This window comes from Anomaloglossus baeobatrachus, chromosome 11 (genome assembly GCF_048569485.1).
Source record: "Anomaloglossus baeobatrachus isolate aAnoBae1 chromosome 11, aAnoBae1.hap1, whole genome shotgun sequence".
Taxonomy (NCBI): Eukaryota; Metazoa; Chordata; class Amphibia; order Anura; family Aromobatidae; genus Anomaloglossus; species Anomaloglossus baeobatrachus.
Window position 1 is genome coordinate 141553406 of NC_134363.1, and position 14295 is coordinate 141567700.

The 14295-nt window shown below is 44.0% G+C and overlaps 1 protein-coding gene across 1 annotated transcript in view; it reads left to right on the forward strand.

Moving 5' to 3' along the window:
* The window catches only part of VPS13D (vacuolar protein sorting 13 homolog D), a 497408-nt gene that overhangs the window by 394523 nt on the left and 88590 nt on the right, over positions 1–14295 (forward strand).

Consider the following 14295-nt stretch of genomic DNA (forward strand, 5'->3'; position numbering starts at 1 on the left):
AACTGCACATACGGTACATTGTGATAAGTACAGTATCGATATTCTGCGGCATTACTATTATAGCGCTGGGGAAGGTGCATTACTATTATAGCGCTGGGGATGCAGCATTAATATTATAGCGCTGGGGATGCGGCATTACTATAATAGCGTTGGGGGTGCAGCATTACTATTATGGCACTGGGGATGCGGCATTACTATTATAGCGCTGCAGATGCAGCATTACTATTATAGTGCTGGGGATGCAGCATTACTATTATAGGGCTGGGGATGTGACATTACTATTATAGCACTGGGGATGCAGCATTACTATTATAGGGCTGGGGATGTGACATTACTAATATAGTGCTGGGGATGCAGCATTACTATTATAGCGCTGGGGATGCGGCATTACTATTATAGCGTTGGGGATGCAGCATTACTATTATAGCACTGGGGATGCGGCATTACTATTATAGGGCTGGGGATGCAGCATTACTATTATAGGGCTGGGGATGCAGCATTACTATTATAGCACTGGGGATGCGGCATTACTATTATAGCGCTGGGGATGCGGCATTACTATTATAGCGTTGGGGATGCAGCATTACTATTATAGCACTGGGGATGCAGCATTACTATTATAGCGCTGGGGATGCAGCATTACTATTATAGCGCTGGGGATGCGGCATTACTATTATAGCACTGGGGATGCAGCATTACTATTATAGCACTGGGGATGCAGCATTACTATTATAGCGCTGGGGATGCAGCATTACTATTATAGCGCTGGGGATGCAGCATTACTATTATAGCGCTGGGGATGTAGCATTACTATTATAGGGCTGGGGATGCAGCATTACTATTATAGCGCTGGGGATGCGGCATTACTATTATAGGGCTGGGGATGCAGCATTACTATTATAGCGCTGGGGATGCGGCATTACTATTATAGCGCTGGAGATGCAGCATTACTATTATAGCGCTGGGGATGCAGCATTACTATTATAGGGCTGGGGATGCAGCATTACTATTATAGGGCTGGGGATGTGACATTACTATTATAGCACTGGGGATGCAGCATTACTATTATAGCACTGGGGATGCGGCATTACTATTATAGCGCTGGAGATGCAGCATTACTATTATAGCACTGGGGACGCGGCATTACTATTATAGGGCTGGGGATGCAGCATTACTATTATAGCGCTGGGGATGCAGCATTACTATTATAGGGCTGGGGATGCAGCATTACTATTATAGGGCTGGGGATGTAACATTACTATTATAGCACTGGGGATGCAGCATTACTATTATAGCACTGGGGATGCAGCATTACTATTATAGCACTGGGGATGCAGCATTACTATTATAGCGCTGGGGATGCAGCATTACTATTATAGCGCTGGGGATGCAGCATTACTATTATAGCGCTGGGGATGTAGCATTACTATTATAGGGCTGGGGATGCAGCATTACTATTATAGCGCTGGGGATGCGGCATTACTATTATAGGGCTGGGGATGCAGCATTACTATTATAGCGCTGGGGATGCGGCATTACTATTATAGCGCTGGGGATGCAGCATTACTATTATAGAGCTGGGGATGCTGCATTACTATTATAGCACTGGGGATGTGGCATTACTATTATAGCACTGGGGATGCAGCATTACTATTATAGAGCTGGGGATGCGGCATTACTATTATAGCGCTGGGGATGCGGCATTACTATTATAGCGCTGGGGATGCAGCATTACTATTATAGCACTGGGGATGCGGCATTACTATTATAGCGCTGGGGATGCAGCATTACTATTATAGCGCTGGGGATGCGGCATTACTATTATAGAGCTGGGGATGCGGCATTACTATTATAGCACTGGGGATGCGGCATTACTATTATAGCGCTGGGGATGCAGCATTACTATTATAGAGCTGGGGATGCGGCATTACTATTATAGCACTGGGGATGCGGCATTACTATTATAGCACTGGGGATGTGGCATTACTATTATAGCGCTGGGGATGCGGCATTACTATTATTTGGCCGGGAATGCGGTATTACTATTATAGGGTCGGGGATGCGGCATTACTATTATAGCGCTGGGGGTACGGCATTACTTTTACAGCAGGTTATGGGTCCCAGACACAACAGAATAAGGAGCACAGACTGACGCATGGGGTCTTCAGAGGTCCTCATCTCTTGCATGTAACAAGCTCAGTATATGCGCAGTAATAACAACACAGAAAATGACCTGCAGCTCAGAGCGTAGTTAGTACCTGTCACTTGCCAGAGGCTGCCTTTTTTTTTTTTTTTTTTTCTACGTTTCATGTATTAACAAAAGCACTCTGATGGGTCTCTAATGTCCCCCAACATTGCTAAAGTGGAATCCCACAACAACCCACATCCCCTCTCTGAGTGAAAAAGTAAGATCTCAGGAGATCTCGCTCTCTGCACTAACCCAGCGCTGCCACATACTTTATGAAGCAGTTGCCGAATGATAACAGTTCTGATGATGTTACCATTTAGTAACAGCTTTGTAAACTACCGGGTTAGTGCAGAGAGTGAGAGCGGCTGCAGGGGTTTGTACAATCCCACTTGGTGTGCCCGGATCCCACATCCTGGAAGTGTAAGCTTGTCTTTGTAGTAAGTTGTGCCCTTTTCTGAGGACAAGTGGTACCGTGTTTCCCAGAAAATAAGCCCTACCCTGATAATAAGCCCTAGTTGTGGTTCAATAATGAAGTGTCCATGCAGCTAAAAAGTTAAAGAACACTGCACGACACATCATTAAAGAATGAAGACACCTCCAAAAGAAATCACAGAAAACCGCAATCATACTCACTAGACCGGGACGTTGTGGAATGCGAGGACCTGCAGTGGAACTCATCGAGGACCTGCAGTGGAACACATCGAAGACCTGCAGTGGAACACATCGAGGACCTGCAGTGGAACACATCGAAGACCTGCAGTGGAACACATCGAGGACCTGCAGTGGAACACATCGAAGACCTGCAGTGGAACACATCAAGGACCTGCAGTGGAACACATCGAGGACCTGCAGTGGAACACATCGAGGACCTGCAGTGCAACACATCGAGGACCTGCAGTGCAACACATCAAGGACCTGCAGTGGAACACACACACACATCCGGTGATACTGTACTGCTCCAGTGACTTAGGACGCTGTGGAACTCATTGAGGACCTATGGTGGAGCTCATCGATGCAATCCACTGCAGGTACTCTAAGTGTTAAACCGCATGTAGTCATGTTCACAGTGTCACATGTCCTCTGTCTGCCGGAAGCAGTAAGTTCTCACCGGATGTCTGTCTGTCTGGTGTATGTGTGCCGTTCGGTCGGCCGGCAGCAGCGGATGACCACTGTGGAGAAGACTGAGAAGACCTGGGAGCGATGCAGATGTCTGTGGTCTGGTAAGTATCATTCTCTTGGGGATGGTCTGCCTTTTTTGGTGAGTAAAATTACCCCCAACCTGTGTTTACTACCAAATAAACCCTACCCCAAAAATAAGTCTTATGTGTTTTTAGTGGTAAACAAAACCAGAACACGGTAGGTGCACTTTAAACTTACAATGGCCAAACTAAGTAATGACTATGACCAGCTATGCAAGTTTCAAGTGGAAATGTTACTGTCCGGAAATGACTTGTGGGAAGTTATTACTGCAGAGAGACCACAGATTAATAATAATCAGTAATTGTACAAGAAAAACAGACAGACAAGAGCCATCATTAGCTCATTAGTGGAGGATGACCAACTGATCCACATAAGACATGAGAGCACTCCGGAGGATTGCACTGCAAAACCTGCACAAGCACTCCAATCTGAACAGCAAGGAAATTGTAGAAAATGAGACTTGTCAAAGAAAAGGATATGCAGCAGAACAAAAGTGCAAAGCTGGAAGTAATCAGACTTGTGAGATCAGTGGGTGAGGATATAGTAGACAGCCATATTGTTATGGAGTTTACTTGATGCAAAGTGTACTGATTTATTTACTAGAGACAATGTCTGAGACAGACGGACATTAGAATTGGCTATTAGCTAAATACCATCTAGAAAAGGAAGCTGTGCAGGATTCCACAAAGGATGACAAAGGGCTCTAAAAGTGATGTATATGTGGTTACAGAAGACGAAACTAAAACACGTTTCAGATCCCACAAATGGGGTGACCAAAAGAAAGACCGTAGGATATTGAAAATAAAAGTCATTTACTGTTAGCAACTTTGTTTGAGGACGTTAAAGATAATGTAAGGAGTTCACCGCAAAAAAGAACAGAAGACAAACCTGACCGTGATCAGACTACTTCTGAACACAAACCCAAACACTACAAGTGAGCAGCTACAACTGAAGCCGGTTGTAGAACCAAGATGTTCAGCAAATGAAAACAAAGGTAAAGCACCTGTACGTCTCTCTTACAAAGCATTCACAGTCAGTTTATGAGCCCAGATCTGGGGAAGACCTATCCCTCAGAAGAGAAAGACAATAAAAGGATACAGGATGCAGAAAAACGAATGAAATCCACCCATGAAAACCATTAATGTTTGGCACTTGCCCAGATGGAAATTATTAATACAAGAACTTTCGATGCAAAGTTCCATTTTCTGAGCGATCTTCAAAAACAAGAGCTTTTGGATTTGATTAAGAATATTGTTACAAAGCCATTGACTTTAGAGAGTAGTTCTGGTTTGTTGAATAGGCTGGGCCTTATGGTGTGTTAGAGTATAGCACAGCTGCAGGCTTATGCGGTGGACTGTCTGCATCAGACTGCAGATAGCACTGTATTAATCTGTAGAGTTTGTTACTAATCAACCATGCAACCGCTCTGGTTTGTTTGTGGCTCTTCTCTCCTATAAAACTCAATTATATTTTTTTAAGAAAAATAATGGTTGCTATAAGTTTCAACTAAAACTGTTCATTTCTGAGAGCTGAATGATTCTGCTGAAAGCCAAAATCTACAACAAAAGCAATTTAGTGTTGTGACTGTTTTGGATGAAAGAACTTTTCTATGAATGTAATGTTTTGGGGGTTTTTTCTCCCCACTTCTAAATGAGTGGATTTCCTGATGAAGTAGTAGGGAGACACTTCAAAACGTGTTGAGTTAAAGCACCTATAATTCAGCTCCTTTGGATTTATGTCATTTCTACAGCAGCGCAGTGAAAGACCCACTTTAATTTAGTTCCTGATTTTTTTCTTATAGCTATTGGAATTGATGACAGGTAGTTATCAACTACCTACTTGTTCTTTCCGACACCGGATCAAAGGGATGATGAACCACACCTGCCGGTGATTGCTGCATCATTTGACCTCATATCAACAGAGCAGCTCCTTCTCTTCCATTCTGCTCTGTTGGCAGGGCGTAGCTGCTGATGACATGCTGATTGACAGTCATCTCCCCGCAGTGAGGCAGCAGAGAGCTGGCTGTCGATCAGCATGGCATCAGCAGTGACACCCCCTCCAACAGAGCAGTTGAAGAGAGGGAGCTGACTTGACAGGGAACCCGCAGAATTGTCGGCAGAAGTGGTCCATGACTGCTCTGAGCCAGCAGCCATCTGCGCCATGCAAAAAAGGCAGATGGTTTGCAACTATTTGCCTGTAAGTTCTTAGGCTCATAGAAAAAAAAAAAAAATTTACACATATATAACATAAAACCATAGCAACTTTATATTGCTCCGATCTTACTGATCCACAGATTAAAGTTAACACTTTATTTGTGCAGAAAGGCAAATAACATCAAATTTAAACCTCAAAAAGCAGTGGCAGAATTGGTGTGTGTAATATATATATATATATTATATCCATAATAGTCTTCATTAATAATCTTTATTTTTATATAGCGCTAACATATTCAGCAGCGCTTTACATACAGTACAGACCAAACGTTTGGACGCACCTTCTCATTCAAAGAGTTTTCTTTATTTTCATGACTCTGAAAATTGTAGATTCAAATTGAAGACATCAAAACTATAAATTACCACATGTTAAATGAAATACTTAACAAAAAAGTGTGAAACAACTGAAAATAGGTCTTATATTCTAGGTTCTGTAAAGTAGCCACCTTTTGCTTTGATTACTGCTTTGCACACTCTTGGCATTCTCTTGATGAGCTTCAAGAAGTAGTCACTGGAAATGGTTTTCACTTCACAGGTGTGCCCTGTCAGGTTTAATAAGTGGGATTTCTTGCCTTAAATGGGGTTGGGACCATCAGTTGTGTTGTGCAGAAGTCTGGTGGATACACAGCTGATAGTCCTACTGAATAGACTGTTAGAATTTGTATTATGGCAAGAAAAAAGCATTTAAGTAAAGAAAAATAAGTGGCCATCATTACTTCAAGAAATGAAGGTCGGTCAGTCTGAAAAATTGGGAAAACTTTGAAAGTGTCCCCAAGTGCAGTGGCAAAAATCATCAAATGCTACAAAGAAACTGTCTCACGTGAGGACCGCCCCAGGGAGGGAAGACCAAGAGTCACCTCTGCTGCGGAGGATAAGTTTATCCGAGTCACCAGCCTCAGAAATCACAGGTTAACGGCAGCTCAGATTAGAGACCAGGTCAATGCCACACAGAGTTCTAGCAGCAGACACATCTCTAGGACAACTGTTAAGAGGAGACTTTGTGCAGCAGGCCTTCATGGTAAAATAACTGCAAGGAAACCACTGCTAAGGACAGGCAACAAGCAGATGAGACTTGTTTGGGCTAAAGAACACAAGGAATGGACATTAGACTAGTGGAAATCTGTGCTTTGGTCTGATGAGTCCAATTAGAGATCTTTGGATCCAACCACCGTGTCTTTGTGCGACGCAGAAAAGGTGAATGGATGGACTCTACATGCCTGGTTCCCACCGTGAAGCATGGAGGAGGAGGTGTGATGGTGTAGGGGTGCTTTGCTGGTGACACTGTTGGGGATTTATTCAAAATTGAAGACTTAGTGAACCAGCATGGCTACCACAGCATCTTGCAGCGGCATGCTGTTCCATCCGGTTTGCGTTTAGTTGGACCATCATTTATTTTTCAACAGGACAATGACCCCAAACACACCTCCAGGCTGTGTAAGGGCAATTTGACTAAGAAGGAGAGTGATGGGGTGCTACACCAGATGACCTGGCCTCCACAGTCACCAGACCTGAAGACTGAAGGCAAAACTGACAACAAGTGCTAAGCATCTCTGGGAACTCCTTCAAGATTGTTGGAAAACCATTTCCGGTGACTACCTCTTGAAGTTCATCAAGAGTGTGCAAAGCAGTAATCAAAGCAAAAGATGGGTACTTTGAAGAACCTAGAATATAAGACATATTTTCAGTTGTTTCACACTTTTTTGTTAAATTTTTCATTCCACATGTGTTAATTCATAGTTTTGATGCCGTCAATGTGAATCTACAATTTTCAGAGTCATGAAAATAAAGAAAACTCTTTGAATGAGAAGGTGTGTCCAAACTTTTGGTCTGTACTGTACATCAGCAATACTGTCCCCATTGGGGCTCACAGTCTAAATTCCCTATCAATATGGCCTTTGGAGTGTTGGAGGAAACTGGAGAACCTGGAGGAAACCCACACAAACACTGGCAAGAACATACAAACTCCTTGCAGATGTTGTCCTTGGTGTGATCCCAGCGCTGCAAGGCTACAGTGCTAACCATTGAGCCACCGTGGCGCCCATAAAGGGTTAATAAAAGTTTGCTAATAAGTTAGATGCCACTGGCAAATGCAACCCATCTTGAATAAAACAAGCCCTTATATGACCATTTCGCAGAAAAAAAGAAAGTTAATACGCCTAAATAAAAGAAAAAAAAAATGAAGGGGAAAAAAATGGTTGATGATTAATGCCACAATTGACTGTGATGCTAAGGGGTTAAAGGAGGCCTATAAATAAAGCATGTCATTTTTAAGACCTTCAGGCACCATCTATTCACGAAGTAGCCAAAGTGCGTAAATGGTATTGTCTCTGGTTTTGGAGGGTTTTATCATTAGAAGCAGATTTCTGTCGTGTTGCCCTGGTTTCGTTTATTCCCTTTAACTTTTAAAGACCTAAAGACTCTTAAAAAGACTGCATGAGTTGGAAGCGTCAGCTGTTTATGGGTTGTATCTGGTTTGGCCATTTTATGACTTTTTCGTTTTATAGTGCTGTTGTTTATGCCGGTAATGGCTTTTCCATGTCTTCTAGTGCACGCAGTGGGTAAAATGCCTTCTTTAAGTAAAGAGGTTCAGCAAATTTTAAATTGGCACACGAGGGCAGGTTAAATAAAGTTCATCCTGCTTGGATTTAGCTCGGCTGTCTCTTTTTTTTTTTTTTTTTCCTCCTTTTTTGCTATTATATCTCCACATTTTAACGTTTTCAACTTGGATCCTCATCAGAAATGAAACTGGGATACGAGTAAGGATGAGTCACTTTTCTGGGACGCAGGCTTTTTTTTTGCTCTATGGGTCATTAATCAGAATTCTAAAATCTACTGTATTTTACCATTTCTAAATGTGTCATATTATTGTTGGGGACGGTGCCGCTGAGCTTTTAATTGTTTGAGATGAAGTCTGGAGAAAAATACTGCGCTGCGGCGGGTGCTACTGGTGGGGGAAGTCCAGATGGAATTACAAAGTGGATCCAGCGGGACGGAGAGCAGAGGAGCATTGCAATGTTAAAAAGTATAACGAGGGGTGAAGTCATGCAGCACGTTTCAACGCCGGGTCGGTGACTTCATCTGACCAGACCCATCTTAATTTTTACCTCGTGAGGAGGCGCCGTGTTTTTACTATTTTTTGCCGGGTTGGCCGATTCTTCATGGAGTGATGTAAGAGCTCTGCTCTGCGCTCTGAGCTGGTCAGATGTCTTCTCGAGTCTTCATGGAAACTGAGAACTCAGACTGCAGTTCCTCATATTCTATACATGTTTAACTTAAGGCTGCTTTCCATGCTGCGATATCGTGACCGATATCGCTAGCATGGGTACCCGCCCCCATCGGTTGTGCGACATGGGCAAATCGCTACCCATGGCGCACAACATCGCCCGGACCCGTCACACTGCTTACCTGCCCTGCGACGTCGCTGTGACCGGCGAACCGCCTCCTTTCTAAGGGGGCGGTTCGTTTAGCGTCACAGCAGCGTCACTGAACCGCCGGCCAATAGAAGAGGAGGGGCGGGGATGAGCGGGACGAACATCCCGCCCACCTCCTTCCTTCCGCATTGTAGCCGGGAGGCAGGTAAGGAGAGGTTCCTCACTCCTGTGGTGTCACACGGACCGATGTGTGCTGCCGCAGGAACGAGAAACAACATCGTTACTGCTGCAGCAACGATATTCGAGAATGGATCCCCATGTCACCGATGAGCAATTTTGCACGTTTTTGCAAAATCTCTCAAAGGTGTCACACGCAACTGCATCGCTAAAGTGACCGGATGTGCGTCACAAATTCCGTGACCCCAACGAGATCGCTTGAGCGATGTCGCAGCGTGTAAAGCGGCCTTTAGACCTTTCTTGTTTACTATTTTTGTTACTGCATTTTACCATTATTTTATATGAGGGTTTTTATCTCAGAATTCAAAGATTCCTTGTACAGTGCCATATACTCTTTACAACTGGAAACAAATATCAAAAGGAGTGTAAACTCTCAATTCCAGCTCACCAGTATATTTGAAGTCCAAAGATGGTGCATAGAAGGTGGATCACGGCCATGACACTAGGATAAACAAAAGAACAAAGATCCAGCACGACATCCAATGGATAAAAATCATCTTTTTGCTTTATTAATCCATAATAAAAATTGGGGTTTACAATAGAGGCAAGGGACGCGTTTCGGAATATGCTTCCTTATTCACAATTTTATGATTGTGAATAAGGAAGCATATTCCGAAACGCATCCCTTGTCTCTATTGTAAACCCAAATTTTTTATGGATTAATAAAGCAAAAAGATGATTTTTATCCATTGGATGTCGTGCTGGATCTTTGTTCTTTTCTTTACCACTGGAGTGGGAGGTTTTATTGGACAAGTCTGTGGAGCTTAAAGGGAACCTGTCACCAATTTGCTTTATAAGCTGCGGCCGCCACCAGTGGGCTCTTATATACAGCATTCTAACATGCTGTATATAAGAGCCCAGGCCGCTGTGTAGAACATAAAAAACACTTTATAATACTTACCTAAAGGTCGCTCTGCGGTGGATGTGGCTCAAATGGGCGTCTTCGTCCGCCGGTGCCGCCTCTTTCGGCCATCTTTGTCGCCGCCTCTTTCGGCCATTTTTGTCGCCGCTTCTGTTGTCCTTCTGAAGCTTGTGTGCATGACGCGTCTACGTCATACCCACTCGCCGATCCCGCGCATGCGCACTACACTACTTTGATCTTCCCTGCTCAGGGTAGATCAAAGTGCGCCTGCGCAGGACCTGAATGCCGGCGAGTGTGTATGACGTCAGACGCGTCATGCACCGCAGCTTCAGAAGGACGATAGAGGCGGCGACAAAGATGACCGAAAGAGGCGGCGCCGGCACTGGAGGACGAAGACGCCCATTTGACCCACATCCACCGCAGCGACCGGTTTAGGTATTATAAAGTGTTTTTTATGTTCTACACAGCGGCCTTGGCTCTTATATACAGCATGTTAGAATGTTGTATATAAGAGCCCACTTGTGTTGGCTGCAGCTTATAAAGCAAAAAACTGGTGACAGGTTCCCTTTAAAGGGGTTGTCCACTTCTAAGACAACCCTATCTGATTCCAGGTTTTTCCAAGTAAAATAATAAAAGCTATACTTATGTCCTGTACTGGCACCGAGGCTCACGTGACTTTGCCCTGCATCCAGTCAGCACTGACAGCGCAGCGGCTGCTCTCACTTCCTGTTGATTGTTCATTTGGTCTGAAGGAGAGACAGAAGCTGGCACTGATATGCCGGGCTCGCATCATGTCACAACCCCATGCGAGCCCTGCTTCCAATCAGCACCAGCTTCTGTCATCTCCCTGCCTTTGGACCAAACGAGTTAATCAACAGGAAGCGAGCGCAGCCGCTGCTCTCACTTCCTGTTGATTGCTCGTTCGGTCCGAAAGAGACAGAAGCTGGCGCTGATTGGACGCGGGGCTCGTGTAATGTCACAACCCCATGCAAGCCACGGCACCGCTGGAACAGCACCGGCGGTATGGAAGGTGAATATATGCTTTATTATTTTACCTTTTGCAAATGTGGAATCAGAAGGGATTGTCCTAGTAATGGAAAGCCCCTTTAAGAAGAAAAGTGGATTGTATAGAAGTTCTGTTCGGATAATAGCAGAACTTCTCCTTTTATGTGTATATCCAAAACCTTAAGATTTCAATTTGCGCTAAAATAGTGGTCACCTATAAAGAATGGCAAGTGCTAGCTGCAAGAAATGAGTTTTGAGGTCCAATTATAATAGTTCTAGCACCATATTATCAATACATATTATGTACCGGTTTGGATGTGATACCATATAGACAAAGTATTAGGACTTCTGCACAGAAGCTTTCATGACATCTCATTCTATATCCATTGGCATTAAAGCATGTGTCTACTACTCAAACCATCTCTTTTCAATTACCATATTCCCCCTTCTAAAACAACAGCCTGCACTCTCCTCTGATGCCTGTGCCATTTCAACGACATCCCAGGGCTCATGTGACATTGTCATGTTAGCCCTGCAGTCAATCAGTGGCCACTAATGGGCTTGATTCACTCTTAATTCTTCCCAACATAAGGGTCATCCTTCATCTTACTTTTTCCTACTGTCCGTTTAGTCTGAAGGAAGTGAGAGTGAAGTGGCCTATTAGTGGATGCTGATTGACTTCAGGGCTCACATGACACAACAACGTCACAAAAGCCCCTGGAGACCCGACGTTTCTGGAATTATGCCAGCACCAAGATGAATAAAAGTTGTTCTTATTTTACATAGGGGAAAATGGAGATTATAAAGCGGTTGCCCGAATGGTGGACCCCCCCTTTAAAGAGGGTTTCCACTACTGGACACCTTCTGCTTAATCCTTTCAGAGCCCCAATTATAGGGAACCTGTCACCACTTTTTTGGCGTATAAGCTGCGGCCACCACCACCGGGCTCTTATATACAGCATTCTAACATGCTGTATATAAGAGCCCAGGTCAGGGTTATAACATAAAAAAAACACTTTATAATACTCACCTAACGGTCGCGCAGTTGACCATATGGGCGTATCCGGTGCTAGCACCTCTTTCGGCCATCTTCGTCCTCTTTCTGAAGCCTGGGTGCATGACGCGTCTACGTCATACACACTCGCCGGTCCTGCGCAGGCGCACTACAATACTTTGATCTGCACTGCTCAGGACCTGACTGCCGACGAGTGTGGATGACGTCGGACGCATCAAGCACCGCGGCTTCAGAAGATGGCTGAAAGAAGCGGCACCGGACAACGGAGACGCCCATATGGGTAACCACGCGAACGTTAGCTAAGTATTATAAAGTGATTTTTATGTTCTCACAGCGGCCTGGGCTCTTATATACAGCATGTTAGAATGCTGTATATAAGAGCCTGGTGGTGATGGCCGCAGCTTATAGGCCAAAAAAGTGGTGACAGGTTCCCTTTAAAATAAAATCAGTCTACTCTCTCCTTCTATGGCAGCCGCACTTGTATAGCAATGTCAGTGATGCTGTTCTTGCACTCGCATGACACTCGGCTCCCATTGTGCTGCCAGCGGGAGCCGAGTGTCATGCGAGAATCTAGTGCCCCGTGTGGCCCCGGCCTAAGAGTGAGCCTTCGAACTCTGATACAACCCATAATGGCCGCAGCAATATTTTGTAACCCAATTCATTGCCCTGGCACTAGACGTTGCAACAAAGCGGTAACCGCCAAGTTTTTTTTCGCAGGGTGAGACGGAAAGGAAATCTGGTGCCATTTTAAATAACTTCTGATGATTTGGGGATTTCCTGCAGTATAAAAGGGGGAAAAGATTTATCTCTGCAAGATATTGTTTCATATTAGAAGCTGAGAGCGTTAAGTGTGACTAAGGAGCTTATAAAATAACTGATCTTTTCATGTGTCCCATGCAGAGCTAATCAACATCTGTTCAGATATCCAGGATACGGCCCAATTTGGGGCAAAGTATCACTCGAGTATGTTCAAAGGAGACGTATAACATTTCATTTTTTTTTCGCGCAACAGAAGGTGTATGTTAAAGCAACAGTTCTGCATCTGTGCATGCGGCTAATTAGTGGCTAAGCCGCCTCTTCATGGTTCACATCACTTTTTCGTATCAATACCGTGTGAGCAAAGATTTTTTTTTTCAGCCTTTCACATTACAAGTCCATAGATTTATTTGATGTCTTTCCACCCTTTGCTGTAAATTTTTGCATTTTGCTTTATAGGTAATTATATTAAAGTGACCCAGTAGGTAATAAACAATTTACAATCCGCTGCCACGCTCTGTATATGGGCCGACAAGATATGTTCATAGTTAATATGCACCACGCTGTCAAAACTGTTTATTTTTGGCTAAATTATTTGTAATATTTTAGAATGGGTTTTTTTCCTAATAACACCATAAACCAGTTCCTCTTTACAGAGCTGGTCTGTGATTTTATGCAAAACCCAAACCCGCTAAGGTCGCAATCATTAATCCGTTTTTCCCATATGAGTTTATCCTTCGGTTTTTCACGGATATAACTCAGAGCAATTACAGTTTATTGGGCTGGTCACATGTGCATGTATTTTTCCAGACCAATTTGTCCCCACAAAATCCCAAAGACCTGTTTGATTTTTTTAAATGAGTCTCGGATCAGATTAGCCAATGCAAGTTTGAGAATTCGAGAAAATATCAATCAACAGCAGACGCCATCCTCGTATGGTTCGTTTGCTAGGAGAAGCTTGAGAAACCCAAGTGAGAAACCTACCACTAAACCAATGATAGCAAGTAAAAGATTTTGCCTCGACTATGCCTCCAATGAAAACGGATAGCCATCGTGGGCCATTGGACTATGCAATTGCACACAGTCATACGCAGTCCATAGGCATTCAACAGGTTTCGAATCCACAATATGCTCACATCCCAAGCGAGAAACCTACCACCAAACCAATGATAAGTACTAAAAGACGTTGCCTCGACTATGCCTCCAATGAAAACGGATAGCCATCGTGGGCCATTGTACTATGCAATTGCACGCAGTCCATAGGCATTCACCAGGATTCGAATCCACAATAGCTCACATCCCAAGCGAGAAACCTACCACCAGACCAATGATAAGTACTAAAAGACGTTGCCTCGACTATGCCTCCAATGAAAACGGATAGCCATCGTGGGCCATTGTACTATGCAATTGCACGCAGTCCATAGGCATTCACCAGGATTCGAATCCAC